Below are 16224 nucleotides of genomic sequence, written 5' to 3' on the forward strand. Positions count from 1 at the left end.
ATTCTGAGTGATTTTTGGAATGTTGGAAACTTGTGCCCACTGTTGTATTTTTTAAAATCTCCTTTTAAATTCCTCACTGCATAATCTGCAAGGCTGAAGTGCTAGTATCTTTGATTTATTGTTTAGTTGTCTGCACTGTGATGGAATTTATGGTCCCAAACCATCATGTGGAAATGAGAAATAACATTGGAACGTACATTCAGGCTCTGACCCTTTGCCCTTCATCCCAGAGGCCTATCCAAATATAGGGTGGGTTTGTTGTTCCCTTCCTTGTTGATGAGACAGTTTATCGACTAATTCGAAGAGGAGTATAAATAAAAGGGGAAAATTTCACATATTATTTTGATCTATTTGTTTTATTGGTAAAATTTGTATTGCTATCAAGATGAGCTAGATAAAAGCTTGTCAAATTTGAGTGTGGATAAGAATCACCTGGAGAGATTGTTAAGACCCATTCCTGGCTGTCACTCCAAGATTCTGATTTAGTAGGTCTAGGAGTAGGGTGCTTTAGAATTTTCATTTTGGGTAAGCTCTCAGGTGTTGCTAATGCTGTCTGTACAAGGACCATATTATGAGTAGCACGGAGGCGGATAATATTAACCAGAGATATTAGCTGAATGTTTAAAACTTGGAGGAGAATGAGAATATTTATTAATTAGGCACACGAAAGACTTCCACATGTTTGAATGTTACTAATTAACAGAGTGTAAGGGTGAAAATTTGGTGGCAATTATGCTGAACATCTATTTTGTTCCATAAAATTTTTATGTTACAATAATTCTGTGAGATTCTTAATTCCCAAAGCTCATTGAGAGAGTTTAAGCCTCAAAATGGAAACTTCTTCCATTAATGATCATTTATTAAAAAATAATAACATGAAAATTAAAGGTTATTTTAGAGAGGACATTTTCAAAAATATCATTTCTGATGGCATATACTAAAATTTTTGCTTGAAGTCAGTGGTGTACTGTTAATAAAAATTACGTCTAAGTAGAATGATTAACATTAAAAGCTGACTCTTAAAATTTATTCTCTAATTAATTCTTCATAGATTTTAATGATTAAAAAAAAGAAGTTAACTTTCTTTCAAACTAAACCAGTTGCCAGCTTATTACTGTTGTGCTGTATGTTATAAATCTTCTTTTTGTGAATAAAATCTCATAAACTACCAGAGGCATTGAGCTCCAATAATGGTAGACTGGCTTGTTGGGGATTAACATTTCTAATAACAACCAGAAAACCTGGATTCTATTTTTTAAAATAAAACAAAAAATAAATTTAAAATACCCCACAGCAAACGTGTTTGAAAATCAAATAGTTACCAAGGTAGGAAGCACATGAGGGGTCAAGGATCCTGGAAAGAAGGGAAGCAGATATTGGAGTCCAACATTCAGCACAGATTTATTTTTCTGGTAACTGCCAATTTCTAAGTCAGAGATACTGGTTAAGAAGCCAAGCTGAGCTTCTGGTGGTTTTCTAGGGCTATGGTGGATACCAAGGAGGAGCTGTGGTAGATTCCCAGGCTTTCATTTGATAGCACTCAAGGGCTACACATTAGATATAGGGATCTGATAGAATTCTAAGCTGATGCCCCAACCAGGGTCAGGAGAATTCTGAGATGGCCCTCAATCACCATATCCATATCCTTGTAACATCCCTTCCTCTTGAGTGTTGGAGGACCTCAGAATATGATGGGATATCACGCTGTGATTAGATTCAACTCTGTTTGAAAATCAAGGACAAGGGTGAAGGGATTTTGCAGATTATTTTGAGTTAATTACAAAGGAGGTTATCCTAGGTAAGCTGGCTAATTAGGTAATTTCTTAAAAGAGTGATGGACTCTTTCTAATGAGAGAGGTTCTCTTACTGGCCTTGCACTACTAAGCAACTATTGTTTGAGAGGGCCCTGTGGTCTCTAGAAGTTGAGAGTAGTCGCTGGCTGATAGGCAGCAAAGAAAGAGGGACCTCATTCCTATAACTATAGGGTACTGAAGTTTGTCAACAATCATGTGAGCTTACTATAGAAAGTGACATGGCCGGGCCAACACCTTGATTTCAGCCTCATGAGACCCTGACCAGATGGCATAGCCAAGCTGTGCTTGGATTCCTGACACATGGAAATGGTGAGAACTGTCAATAATACCAATAGAAGGTTTTGATTAGAAAACTTGAATAGTTCCTTTCATTTCTAAATATTATATTCACAAATTGTGTTAGTATCATATTCTGAATTGAGTGTTTTGGAATTGACTCTGGATGATTTGTTCTTTGTTTCATTGAAAAGGATTTTATATAACTAGGAAACATACTGCAGGAATGTTCACCAAATCTTAGTATTTAATGTTTAGTAGCTGTAGTAGGATTAGGAAATGGAGGATAGGGGAGAGAGAGAAGAGAGCTTTGATATTTTCTTTATGCACTTACATACTTCTGATTTTTTGTGGAAGGGATGCTTATTCTTCACTCTCTTACACCTTGATACCAACTTTGATCTCATAGTACAATGCACCAGGGTCAAAAATTATTTCTGTGTACAGTCTTGAGGAAGTCCATTACTAACTATAGCCTCATCTAAACTGAATACTAGTGGGGAACCCTTTCTACATTCAGTGAAAAGATAGAGTGCTCAGGTACCCACTCCTTCCCGACATTTACTACTTCCTTGGTGCTTCCCAGTTACACCCATGTTCTTCACATTTTGGTCTCTGGATGTCCAACCTCAGTTTATAACTTACTTCATTATGCTTTACTAGAATCTCATTATAGTTGATAGGGTCATCCAAAATATTTCTCTCCAGACAGGGAATCAAATCCGGTCACTCAGCTTTCCTTTAACGACATTTGGGTTATCCATTATCTTGCAAAATAATACCACATTCTTTTCTTATCTGACCTTATAATGATTTCTTCCTGTTTGGGGTCAATTTTCTAGTTGCTTTTACTGCAACTTTTTATCTTTCTGACAGTTCTCTATATCTATCTGACTCTAAATATACCAATAGAAAAATATATAATTTCCTTTTATTAACATATATATGAAATAGAAAATAAAAGCAAAACAGAACATGTGCAATCTACAGATAAATATGTATCTAGTTATAGATAAATATCTATTTAACAGAGGAAACAATGCTTTATACATGTCAGCACAAGCAATAAGGAAAGTGATAGTGCTTTTCCAAATATTTGCTACAGTAACTTAAAATAAAAATTCTTGCCACTAGAATATATCTAGTTTAGCAGATTTAAGCAGTTTTATTTTTAAGTCATAAGGGGAGAGTATGAGAAAAAATAAAATAAAATTAGTTACTACCTGATACTAGATAAGACAAAGGCAGGGCTTCATTGATGAATTTTCAAGAAAATCCTTTTGCAGAAGTAGACGTTTCTGATCAATAGGTATGATTTCCTCTATCATTTATACCGATAAGAGGTGTCTAGTACATTGTGGCTGGTGAATCACCAGGTCGTCTTCCCCTTAGCGATCTCTCTTGAGGCTTCTCCTGCATTTCTTTGGGAGAAAACACAGCTCACTGTGAGCAACTTTTCTTCTATCTTTCTGGATTTTAAAAACTATTTTTCATTTTTTGTCCTTGGAAATATGTATTACTGACTACACTGCATTCTCTTACACTGGCTACTCTAAAGCTTGGAGGAAATGAACAAAAGCTTAAATTTAAACAAGAGAATATCTACTGGGAGGATTTTATTTTCAGATACTTTGGATGTTCCTAATTGTAATCAATTTTTTCCTCCAATAGTTAGCTTTTTAGTGCCATGATTTTGTACTCTCCTACCCGGAAAAGAAATCCTATATTATTTCTCTAAAGTTTCAAATCTTTGTAGTCCCCTAACGTTTTATATAACAAAAAACAATTACCTGGAAGCAGTTGAATGCTGATGTGAAAATCTGAAGGTTTAGGTGCCATGGCCACACAGGTGCTAGCCAGAATGAAACTAATCAGTATCTACTTGTTCTAGGCAGTTTACCAGCACAGATGGTAGCAAATTAGCTTATTCTTTGGCTTAATATATATATTAATGAAGCATAATTATATGTGTTCCACTCTGGGCAAACACCTGACCAAATGACATGGACCATTTTAGAAACATGTGCCCTTGATTGATAAGGGTGAGGGAATACTTAATATTAGATGGCTCCCTCTCTATTTACTATGAATGGTCTATCTTATTTTTCAGAATTTGAAGTTGGGACAAAGTGAGCAATAGGGAAATTCAGTGTATTTGTTGAGTATATGATTAGAGTATTGAATCGGTCATTTATAAACATGGAGGCAAGTTTTACAGATGCGATTTTTGAAACTTTCGTTTGGATGATTAGCCTCCTGGAAAGAGACTGGACAGATTTTCTTTGGGCCAGACGCTTAAACAACAAATCAAGGCAGCCAGATAATTTGAATGGCTTATTTGAAACAACCAGAAAACTGAATAACAATCATACCTTTTACTTTTGAATGATAAGCAATCAACATTTGAATGCTAAAAGGTGTGATGTAGATGCTCATTATTGAAAGGAAAGTGCTATTAGTCAAAGGGAAGTTTTTCTTAAGATTTGGGAGCTTAAGAAGGAAGGATATGGAATTAATAAGAATTTTCTGGGAGTGTGGTTAGGAAAAAAAGTACAAGCAGAGACTTGGAGAAGGTGTAACATATGTGAGCGGAAAGGAGCCTATTTTTCCTGGCAGGATTATCATGTAGATACTAAGAGATTATGAGGAACCCATGATTTGGGGCAGAACAAAGAACAGTGTATCCATAGGCAGCATGGTACCCAAAGAAGAGCACTGGATTAGGAATCTAGGGATCTCCTTTTTTCATCTGCAAAATGGAAATTATTGATTCTGCTTATTCTGACAAGTATGAAATTTGTGAGTGTATTTTAAAATTGTAAGTTACTAAATGTTATAATTGCTATTAAGTGTATATTAACTCTAAACTGAAATTACATCCACATATACTTTTCACTTACCCATATGAGCAGGAATGGGGAGTGTGAAAATACTAGCTTTGGAGCCATACTATATTCATTGGATTTTAAAAACTATCAAAAACCATTCTCATAAATGAATGATTGCTATGATATTACAATATAAACTGAAGAACTCTGTCTTTGGAAATCATTCAACAGGTACAGTACTTTACTCTTTATTTAAAGTTTTGTTTATTTATAAATCACTAAGGTTTTATTTATAATATTAACATTCAGAGATCTACATAATTTCCACATAGTTTGGGAAGTCTGTAATGTCCAGTTTTTTTATTGTCTGAACACTCGAAAATTAACTTACCCTAGTTGATGAACAAAAATACCCAGATTTCTCTGCCAAACATGAGCAAAACCTCAGCCCTTCTCTGAATTATAGAGTTAACTTTTCTTCTAAATGAATGACTATTTTTATTATTTTTGAAATCATTACTATTTCTATCTTACCACTGCATCTTGACATGCACATTGTGGACTTTATTTTGGTTCTTGATATGAGGATATTTGGCATTACATTATATAGCTAACTTCTAAAGTGCCGAAATGAACCTAGTTATAATAACTGTTGTCTTTAAACTCTTATTTATGTTTTTAGTACACAGGAAAATAAAGTTCTTTGTTGACATTTGTCACTGTATATTGCTGACTTTTCTGCCCCCCAAAATTCATTTTTTATTAGTGTACCTTTAATCCACTTTAATCTTCATAGCAGTACAAAGAAGAAAACATGGCAGATTTCATTCTCTCCATTTTGCAACTGTGGAAACTGATGATCAGAGAAATTAAGTGGTTCAAGGAAACTAATAATCAGAGAAATTAAGTGATTTGAGGAAACTGATACTCAGAGAAATTAAATGATCGAAGATTGTCATATATATATATATATATATATATATATATATATATATATATATATACCAAATGGAAAAACTGGAAGCAGACTCAGGTCCTCTGATGTCATGTCTGGTGACCTTTGCTATAGCTCTCTACTTTGTTTTAAGGAAATTTGAATGATTTTTAGAGAATCAGATACCCGTGTAGTCAAACAGAAGAGCAAACAGTGTATGCAGACATAAAATTATTTTTGTTAGCAATGTTCTGTTGTTCCTATTTTTGTATTTGGATATTCAAGGGTAAAAAAACCCCTAAGAATAGCTCTTTTTGAAATATCAGATGGTATATTCTCAGTTATAAATTCATAAACCTAGTAAATATATGAGTGAAAAAATATTTTATATTTTTTACTTATTTTGCTGTTACTACATTGTTATTTATTGTTTAGGATTTATTCTCTCCTGTAAACTGCCACTTACAGACATGTGAGAAGGAACTGCGTTCTAAAATGTAATTCTGTCAGACCCTTCTCAGCAGCCTGGACATTAGCTGATTGGCCACACCTTATACAAGCTAAGCCAATCAGATTCTCTCAGATGTTTGGAATTGGGTTTCATACAATATTTCTCTGTGGTCACTCAAACTAAGATGATAAAAATTCAGGATGAAAGGGTTCTCTACACATTGGCCTATGTGTGTAGATATCAGAGAAAGCCAACTTCGAGGGCAGAGGAGGAGAAGGGGAGATTGTAGGAAACAGATGTATGAAGAGCAGGATCAAGAGATTAGGTGTCTTCCGGGAAATAGAGATCCAGGTCATAACCATCTTTTTATTCCCTGATTTAGTTCCCAGAATCATGATTACACCTCATTGTTCTTTCTTGGTTTCTTTGAGGTCCACTCCTGTTGTTTTTTTGTCTTTTTTTCATTCATTTTGCTTCATTTTATGCCTTAAGAACTTTGACTAAAACATAAATAAAAGCTTTACCACTCTCATGCTTTGAAATCAAATAGATCGTTTAGATTTTTAAACATTTTAATTTCATTTAACATACTGTTTTGCTCTAGGAATAATAATTTTGTTTGCCATATTTTAAAAATACACACATGTTTAACAAAAATAAAATAAAGTTTACCTCTAATCCCACCATCTGGAAGTAGCTTCTGTTAATTTTTTGGTGTATTTTCTGGTAATCTTCTGTGTATGCCAGCATGCATGCACGCATACACACATACACACAACACAATCTTTCTGAACGATGATCAGCTGTCTATATGGTTTTAAATTCTATTATTTTTATTTAACAAAATGATTTTTGGAGTTTTTTTATTTACTATAATATCATTTAGCCATTTTCCTATTTATAATCATTCTGTTTTAAACTTTCACATGTTGCTCTGCTTTGATTCTTTTTATTCCTTCTTTCATTCAACAGATCTTTATTAAATATCTCCTGTGTAGCAAACACGTTGATCCATTAGGATGTATTTGCTTACTTTGAGGAGATTAGAGCCTTAATGTGAAAGAGATTTGTAAACCAATAGGTTCCTGGAATTCAGGTTAGTAAATTCTTTGAGGAAAGGGGTTGAAAATACTTCTTGGGGTTTTGGGTGGCTTAGTAAGTTGAGCTTCCAGCTCTTGATCTCAGCCTAGGTCTTGGTCTCAGGGTCCTGAGTTCAAGCCCCATATTGAGATACATGCTGGGTGTAGAGGCTACTTAAAAATAAACAAACAAAAAAAACAGAAAAAAAAACCCACAAATGTTTCTTAGAGGGAATCTCAGTCTTGAACTAAGTCTTGACATATGAATAAATGACTGGAGAGGAGAGTATGTATGAAGCAACAAGAGATAAATTAGAAGGCTAAGCAGGACCCAGATGATGGTAGAGGAAAGCATGTTTTCCATTATATAAGCAATGGATAAAACTGAACATTTTGAGGTGGGGTGGGGGATTGGTAGATTTGCATTTTCAGTTGATGTTTTTTACAGCAGAAGATGGATTGCTTGAGTGTAAAACTAGATGTGAGGAAGCTACTTCAAGTAGAAATTGAGAAATCTACTGAAATAGTCCACTTAGGAAATGAGATCTAATATTATCACACTAGTAGTGGAGAGAAATCAAGTTATGGTGATATTGAAAAGATAATATATGGTCTTTGATGACTGGTTGGCATTCAGAAAGTGTAAGGGTAAGGAGAATCTCAAATTTTTCTCAATTTTCTGGCTTCTACTATTAGATAAAGAATACAAGAGGAGGGACAGGTTTAGTGGAAAAGTAATGAATTTTATTTTAAACATATTTGGCTTGAATTACCTGTTGAATATCCTGGTAGAGATGACTAGTGGTCATCTAAGGTGTTAGCTCAGATAGCTATTTAAAAAATACTGTTAACTGCGTGGCTTAAACAACAGAAATTTATTTTCTCACAGTTCTGGGGGCTGGACGTCCAAGATTAGAGAGCCAATATGACCACGTTTTTGTGAGAGCTCTTCTCCTGGCTTGCAGATAACCACCTAGTCTCTGTGTCCTCACACGGTGGAGTGAGAACAAGTGATCTCTCTCTCTCCTCTTCTTATAAAAACAGAGTCCCACTCTGTTAGGATCCAACTTGTATGACCTCATCTAAATCTTAATTAGTTCCCAAAGACCCTATCTCCTGATTCTAATTACCTTGGGAGTTAGGGCTTCAGCATATAAATTTTGGTAGAATACAGTTCAGTCCACAGAAACTAGATGTTAATCTGGAACTTAAGTGACATCTTGGAGCTGAAGATAGAGTTGAGTATGCCACGTCATGAAAATAGATGAGTAGGCCCAGGGGGGCATCTAGAATAGGAAAAGAAAAGAGTCGAAAAGAGAAAAGAGAAAAGAAGGCAGGATGTCTCTGAATTTAAAAAAAGTAGAGAGTTGAATATAGAGCTGAAAATTCAACAGTTATCAAACAATACGTAGAAGTCAAAAAAATGAGTCAGAAACTATTTTACCTATCTAAACAAGTCTTTAGCTCTTGGCAGCACACGGCAGTGGTGACATTCACCCACTCCCCACTTCTTACTTGCTCCTAGTTTGTCTTTGGCTACTTCATTTATCCTATTTTACAACAATTGTCTGTCACATTTCTTGTAATGCACAATGTTAATGTATAGCATTAGACTTCTCAACTATATAGAAGTTTTTGCTTGGTATCTATTCCTCTGTAGAAAGCTGATTATAATTTTTAATGTTTTTATCTTAAAGTCATCCTTGATTAGAGGTTGTCTGGGATTATCAGGGACAGAATGTTGAATTTACAGAACATATCTAATTGGAGAAAAATTGTCACAGGTGAGTCCTCCTTTAGATGTCAGACTGTGCTGATTCTCTATTTGGAATCATTTGAATGATATAAAAGATTTATAATGCAGAAGACATAAGCTTTGAACTGTTCAAGCATAATGTTTCTTGGGAGAAATAAAATTTTTTCAAAGAGCTACTTTTTTCAGAAGGAAAGATACTGAGACCTCATATTTAGAAAACTTAACATTCCCATTGTTAAGAAAAGAATATTAGGAAAAGATGAAAAAAATAAGTTTTGTATAATATCTAGAAATATCATGGGAGAATAAATAGAGACTGGGAATTTATCTCCAGATATTTCCATGGCAGAGGCATTTCCATAAGCTTAAATTTGACATTATTTTGAATTAAAAACAACATAAAATTAAACAGAATATTTGTTGTAAAAGTGTAGTTTTTGATATGTGATTACATATTATATATCAGAATATTTGTGGGAGCACCTGGGTGGCTCAGTTGGTTGAGGATCTGACTCTTGATGTTGGTTCAGGCCATGTTCTCACGGTCGTATGATCAAGTCCATGTGGGGTTTTGTGCCCAGTGCAAAGACTGCTTGAGATTCTCTCTCACTCTCCTTTTGCCCCTCCCCCACTCACTCTGCCTGGCCTCTGTCTCTCTCTTCCCTTCTCTAGGTAAATAAATAAATAAATAAAATCTTTTAAAAATATTTGTTAATGAAAAAGATAGTATAATCTCCTTTTTTTTTGGTAAATTTTGCCTATGAAAAATATAAAATTGGGGGATTTTGTCATTAGAAATGAACCTTGGTCTTCACCTGGTAACAGCTGCATCTCTAGAGCATAGTAGCCGAAGAAGGAGGGTAAACTTTTAGGTAATGCTGAACCTCCTCGCCTGCAAGGGCATTTATAATGACAGTGACATGAATTGAAGGAAATAGTAACATTGTCCTAAATAACATACTTTGAATTTTTAAAATTATTTCATTGTGGGCAAAATCTGAAGTCATATAAGGTCACAGTATATTATAGTTTATTATTTTGCCTGTGCTGTTTTGCTAGGGAAATAAATTTGATTAGTCTGATAAATTTATTCTTCACAAGGGCATTTTTTTTTTTTACTCAATAGCCTGTAATTTTATTATAGCTCACAAATTGATTTTTTTGTTTTATGATTTGTATCAGTATATTCCCAAGCGTGAAGTTATAGATAATTATGTCTATCATTTGAGGATTATTTTTTAATATACCCCTTTCTATAAATATGTATTTCTAAAAACGTCAACATAGTTGCCCATTTCCCATCTCCTAACATCTTAAAATGTTCCGTGTGTTAAAATAAATAATAGATAACTTTTCTGTGATTATTTTAGCCAATTCTTTAGGGTAATTGAGGAGTGCACATGGAACATTCTCCATGATAGACCATATTCTAGGACATATTATAGAACTTAATAAATTTAAGAGAATAAAAATCATAGAAATAAATTTAAGAGAATAAAAATCATATTATAGAATTTAATAAATTTAAGAGAATAAAAATCACAGAAAGCATGTTCTCTGAACATAAGTAATTAAACTTAAAATAAAACAAAAGTAATCTGAAAAATCCTCAAATACCTGGCAATTAAGAACAATAATAATTAATCCACAGAAGAACTTTCAAAGGGAACCGCAAATATATTTAATATTGAAATTACAAAATGATAACATTTGTGAAATGGAACTAATACCACTCTTAGTGGAAAAGTCATAGCATTAAATGCTTATGTTAGAAAAGAAGAGAAGACAAATCAGTAATCAAATTTTCTACCTTAAGGTACTATAAGCAGAAGAGCATATTAAATTTATGAGAAGCCAGAAGAAAGAAAATAATAAAGAGCAGCAATATGAAATTTAGAACAATAATAGAGAATAATAATAAATAATATAGAAATTTAATTGAGCTAAAAGCTGATGTTTGGCAGGGGGAAGCATTGAATTTGACAAACCTCTACCCAGACTAACTAAAAGGGAATAAAAAGAGAAACAGATGGCAGAAACTGTCAAAACTGGAAATGAAAGGGCATATCACTACATATCTCACAATGTTAAAAAAGATTTTAAAGCTTATTATAAACCATTGTATACCATAGATTTAAAAATTTAGATAAAGCAATTCCTTAAAAGACATAGAATACTAGATTTAACTCATGAAAACATAGATTACATGTATAGTCAAATCTGTAGTTAAAACTACTTAAGAAGGAAAAAGTCTATACTCAGATGGATTAAGTTGTAAATGCTATTAAACATTTAAGGAAGAAATAATACAAATTCTACCCAGTCTTCCAGAAAATGGAAGGAATACTTATTTCATTTTATGAAGCCAGGATTTATCTAATACCAAAACCAAACTGTAAATATCACTGAACAAACAAACAAACAAAAAACCCCAAACCAAAACCAAAACAAAACAAAACTACCAACAATAGGTGGTAATGGATGTGAAAGTCTTCAACATAAACTTAGGGAAAAACAGTCCAACAATATATTAAAGGGAAATTATGTCATTAACAAGTGGGTTTATCTAGATCATCCCAAGCTTGTTTAACATTTGAAAATCAAGCAGTGTAATATACTTTTGTTAAATATGCTTTTGTTAAATTTCTACTTTCAGATTCATTCTCATTAGCAGTATTGCATTTTCAAGTACAGCTTTCAGAGGCTTGTGATCTAACCAGAACAAAGCCAACAGGGTGTGATCTAATGGACCTTCTCAACTTTAATACATAATATATCTCTCTGTTGGGTCAAGAATTGAGTATTCCCTCAGGCAAAGGAGATTAACTGAAATCTAATTTTCTTTTACTTTCTTTTTTTTTTTTTTACACTGACTTTGTAATTCTAGGAGTTGTTTTGTAGATTGTTCAGAGTTTTCTACATAGAAAACAATGTTATCTGAATAGGTCTTAAGGGGAAAGATAGAGTTCATAACTAGACCTACACCAAATTGTCAGTTTTTCTAAGCAGTGTGAAGTAAATGTAGTAGAGAAAGATAATTTTTTCAATAAATGGTGTTGGAAACTTTTGGACAACTTACATGTAAAAAAAATGTTGATCTGACACCTGCACAAAAATTTGCTCAAAATAATTATAGGCTTAAATGTAAAGCATCAAACTATACAATGCCAAGAAATCATACGAGAAAATCTTTGTGTCTTGGATAAGACTGAGTTCTTAGATACCAAAGTTATGACCCATAAGAGAAAACATTAATACATTTAACTTTATCAAAATAAATTTTTGCTCTGTGGAAGACTCTGTTAAGAGAGTAGAAGAAAACCACAAATTGGGAGAACATATTTCCAAATCATTTAGTTAACAGAGGATTTGTATCCAGGATGTATGAAGAATTCTTACAAATTGATAATAAGAAAACCTATCCAATTAAAACAAATGAGTAAAAGATGAACAAGCTCTTCACCAAAGAATATATGTGGATGGTATATAATCACACTAAATGTTGCTCAACCTCATTAATCATAAAGGAAATGCAAATTAAAAATAAAATGAAATATAACTACACAGCTTTTATCATAGTTCAGATAAAGGAAAAACTGATAGTAATGGATGCTAAAGAGGATATAGAATAACTGGTCAATATAGAACAGTTCTCACAGTGCTTGTCAGAATATAAAATGGTCCAGTCACTTTGGAAAACAATTCATCAGTTTTTTTTTTTTTTTTTAACAAGTTCAACATAAAAATTACTGGATAGCCCAGCAGTTGCACTAAATAGGTATATACGTGAGAAAACAAAAATTTATGTTTACGCAAAGTCTTATACATAATTGTTTTTAGCAGCTTTATTCGTAACCACCCAAAAATGGAAACGATCAAGATGTCCTTCCACCAGTGAACGGATAAACTATGATGGAACCGTACAGTGGACCCTCAGCCCTGAAAAGGAATGAACTATTAATATACTGATATACACAAAAACATAGATGAATCACAAATATATTTTGCTAAGTGAAAGAAGGCAAATGTGAAAGACTACGTGCTGTGATTCCATTTATGCGATATTTTAGAAATGACCAAAAAATAAATTTTCAGAATAAAATTAGTGGCAGTAGGTTTCCTAGTGGCAGAAGTTTCCCTTGGTTTGCTTACTGCTCATCATTTCTCTATTCCCATTATGCAGTGGTGTGTTTGTGTGTGTGTGTGGTAATTTTAGTAGTAAGTATTTTACATTAAAATATTATTAGCCATCGAGATGAATGTGAACAGCCTGTAGCATAATTCTTTTCACTTGAAATGATGGTCAGTTGGAAGCCAAATGGACTTTAGGATTTAGTGTAATCTGGAACTTTAGCCCTATAACTAGGTTATATTTTGTCTTCACTGGTTAATGTTACTGCAAATTGTTTCTCCATCACTGAATTGCAAATAGGAGTAGTAAGAAAAAAAAATTAAATATCTATTTATTTATTTTGGAGAGAGCAGGAGCAGGGAAGGGCAGAGGGAGAGAGAGAGAATTTCAAGTGACTACCCTCTGAGCATAGAGCCCAGAGGTGGAGCCCATCTCACTCCCAAGATCATGACCTGAACAGAAACCAAGAGTCTGACACTTAACTGATTGAGTCAGCCAGGCACCCTACGAGTAGTAAGAAAATTAACAGATGTCTAGCATGCTATTATTAAACAATAATTTCTTTCAAGTAGAAAACTCTCAAATTAGAGCAGTTTAAACTATTAATTGAGGTTTAAGTTTAAACAGTATGTTAGATCCGTGAAGACAGACATGCTTTGATCACTGTTTATTTATTAATGCCTAGAGCAATGATTGGGACATAGTACATCTGATAATATTTGTTGGATAATTTGTTGGATAAGTGAATCTGCAAAGAGAACACATCGTAACTAAATATAATAAAACATTTTTCTAAGATTTTTTTTAGCAAAGTCTAGAATATATATATCTTGAACATGTTTGGGATTTTAGTATTATTATATTACCGATATGGTCGTTGAACTCTTAGTCACATTTGGGGAGGGGAAAAATGAAGAACAAATAATCCTCTTTGAAGTGAAGATCTCATTCCATGCCTAATATCGAAGATACCTAGTAAGTCTTCACTGTTGACAGATTTATAAACCTGAATTTTTAAAAAAATTTATTTTTATTTTTAAATTTCTTTTAATTTAATTTTATTTTTTCAGTGTTCCAAGATTCATTGTTTGTGCCCCACACCCAGTGCTCCATGAAATACGTGCCCTCCTTAATACACACCACCAGGCTCACCTAAACCCTCCAACCCCCCACCCTTCCAAAACCCTCAGTTTGTCAGAGTCCATAGTTTCTCATGGTTCGTCTCCCCCTCCGATTTCCCCCAATTCAGTTTTCTTTTTCTTCTCCTAATGTCCTCCATGTTATTCTTTATGCTCCACAAGTGAAACCATATGATAATTGACTCTCTCTGCTTGACTTATTTCACTCAGCATAGTCTCCTCCAATTCTGTCCATGTTGATATAAAAGTTGGGTATCCATCCTTACTGTTGGAGGCATAATATCCCATTGTATATATGGACCACATCTTCTTTAAGCATCCATTGAAGGGGATCTTGGCTCTTCCCACAGTTTGGCGACTATGGCCATTGCTTCTATGACCATTGGGGTACATATGACCCTTCTTTTCACTACATCTGTATCTTTGGGGTAAATACCCAGTAGTGCAATTGCAGGGTCATAAGGTAGCTCTGTTTTTAGTTTTTTGAGGAATCTCCACACTGTTTTCCAAAGTGGCTCCACCAACTTGCATTCCCACCAACAGTGTAATAGGGTTCCCCTTTCTCCACATCCTCTCCAACACATGTTGTTTACTGTCTTGTTAATTTTGGCCATTCTGACTGGTATAAGGTGGTATCTCATTGTGGTTTTGATTTGAATCTCCTTGATGACTAATGATGATGAACATTTTTCATGTGTCTGTTAGGCATTTGTATGTCTTCTTTGGAGAAGTGTCTATTCATGGGAGAGGATATTCGCAAATGACACTACAGAGGAAGGTCTGATAGCCACGATCTATAAAGAGCTCCTCAAACTCAACACTCAAAAAACAGATAATCACGTTAAACCTGACTTTCTATTACTTACTAATTTTTTAATGATTTTTTTTGTTTTTATATCTTTAACTTATCCATAATAAGAGCTCTTTGGTTATTTCTCCTCAATATATATAAATTTATCTATTCTGAAGAATTATTTATTAAGACAAATTGAAATTTTTGTGCCATCTATTGATACAGCCTGTTGGCTATTAGTGTGCAATTTAAGAAATACTGCTATCACAATGTGACTTCCTTAGAGGCCTTCTTTAGTCATAAAGTGAGAATATTTTATATTATAGCCCTTTTGTCTAAATTTACGTATACTTAAAATTGCAAAATTGATCCCTTGATATACCTGATATATTCTAATTGTCTTGTATGGGAGCCACAGATTCTGAATTGCAGATACCATCGTAGCAAATGCTATTTAACTTATGCAAAATTTATACAATGATGGCAAACAAAAACTTCTGGGAGAATAATTGTTTTACCACAAAGCAGTTTATACATCTCAGACTCAATTCCTAAAGTGTAAATCAGCCTTGATTTAGCATTAGTTCATTTGATGCACACAAGTAATAGGAAGAAAATGTTCTTAGTGGCCCATGGCTGGCATATGGGTGTGAATGTGTGTCTGTGTGTATAAATTCACACAACTTTTTTCACACACTTTCTTCCTTTAACTAAAACGACTTTTTTCACTTTTTTTACACCATCATGTGTTGTTGCTTTGACCTCTGTGGACAAGGAAAGCTGCCCTCTGTTCCAGTGAGGGGCTGAAAGGAATACTGCAGGGATCTAGAAGTCTGAGGATGGTTCACAAACTTGGCTGGACAGGGAAACACTTGTGGAGTTTTTTTTTAAAAGTACTGAGCCCTTGGATCTAGCCTCAGGGCTTCTGATTTAAAATGTATTGTGGGTATTAAAATGGATATTAGGATTAAAGGAACCAAAACAAACAAACAAACAAACAAACAAAACCCTGACCCCCTGGA

The 16224-nt window shown here is 33.8% G+C and overlaps 1 protein-coding gene across 1 annotated transcript in view; it reads left to right on the plus strand.

Moving 5' to 3' along the window:
- GALNT13 (polypeptide N-acetylgalactosaminyltransferase 13) overlaps positions 1-16224 on the plus strand; it is a 539666-nt gene that overhangs the window by 130063 nt on the left and 393379 nt on the right. The gene's annotated exons all lie outside the window — the stretch shown is intronic.

The sequence above is a fragment of the Lontra canadensis genome, unplaced genomic scaffold, assembly GCF_010015895.1.
Source record: "Lontra canadensis isolate GAN:19392208 unplaced genomic scaffold, GSC_riverotter_1.0 scaffold13, whole genome shotgun sequence".
NCBI lineage: Eukaryota > Metazoa > Chordata > Mammalia > Carnivora > Mustelidae > Lontra > Lontra canadensis.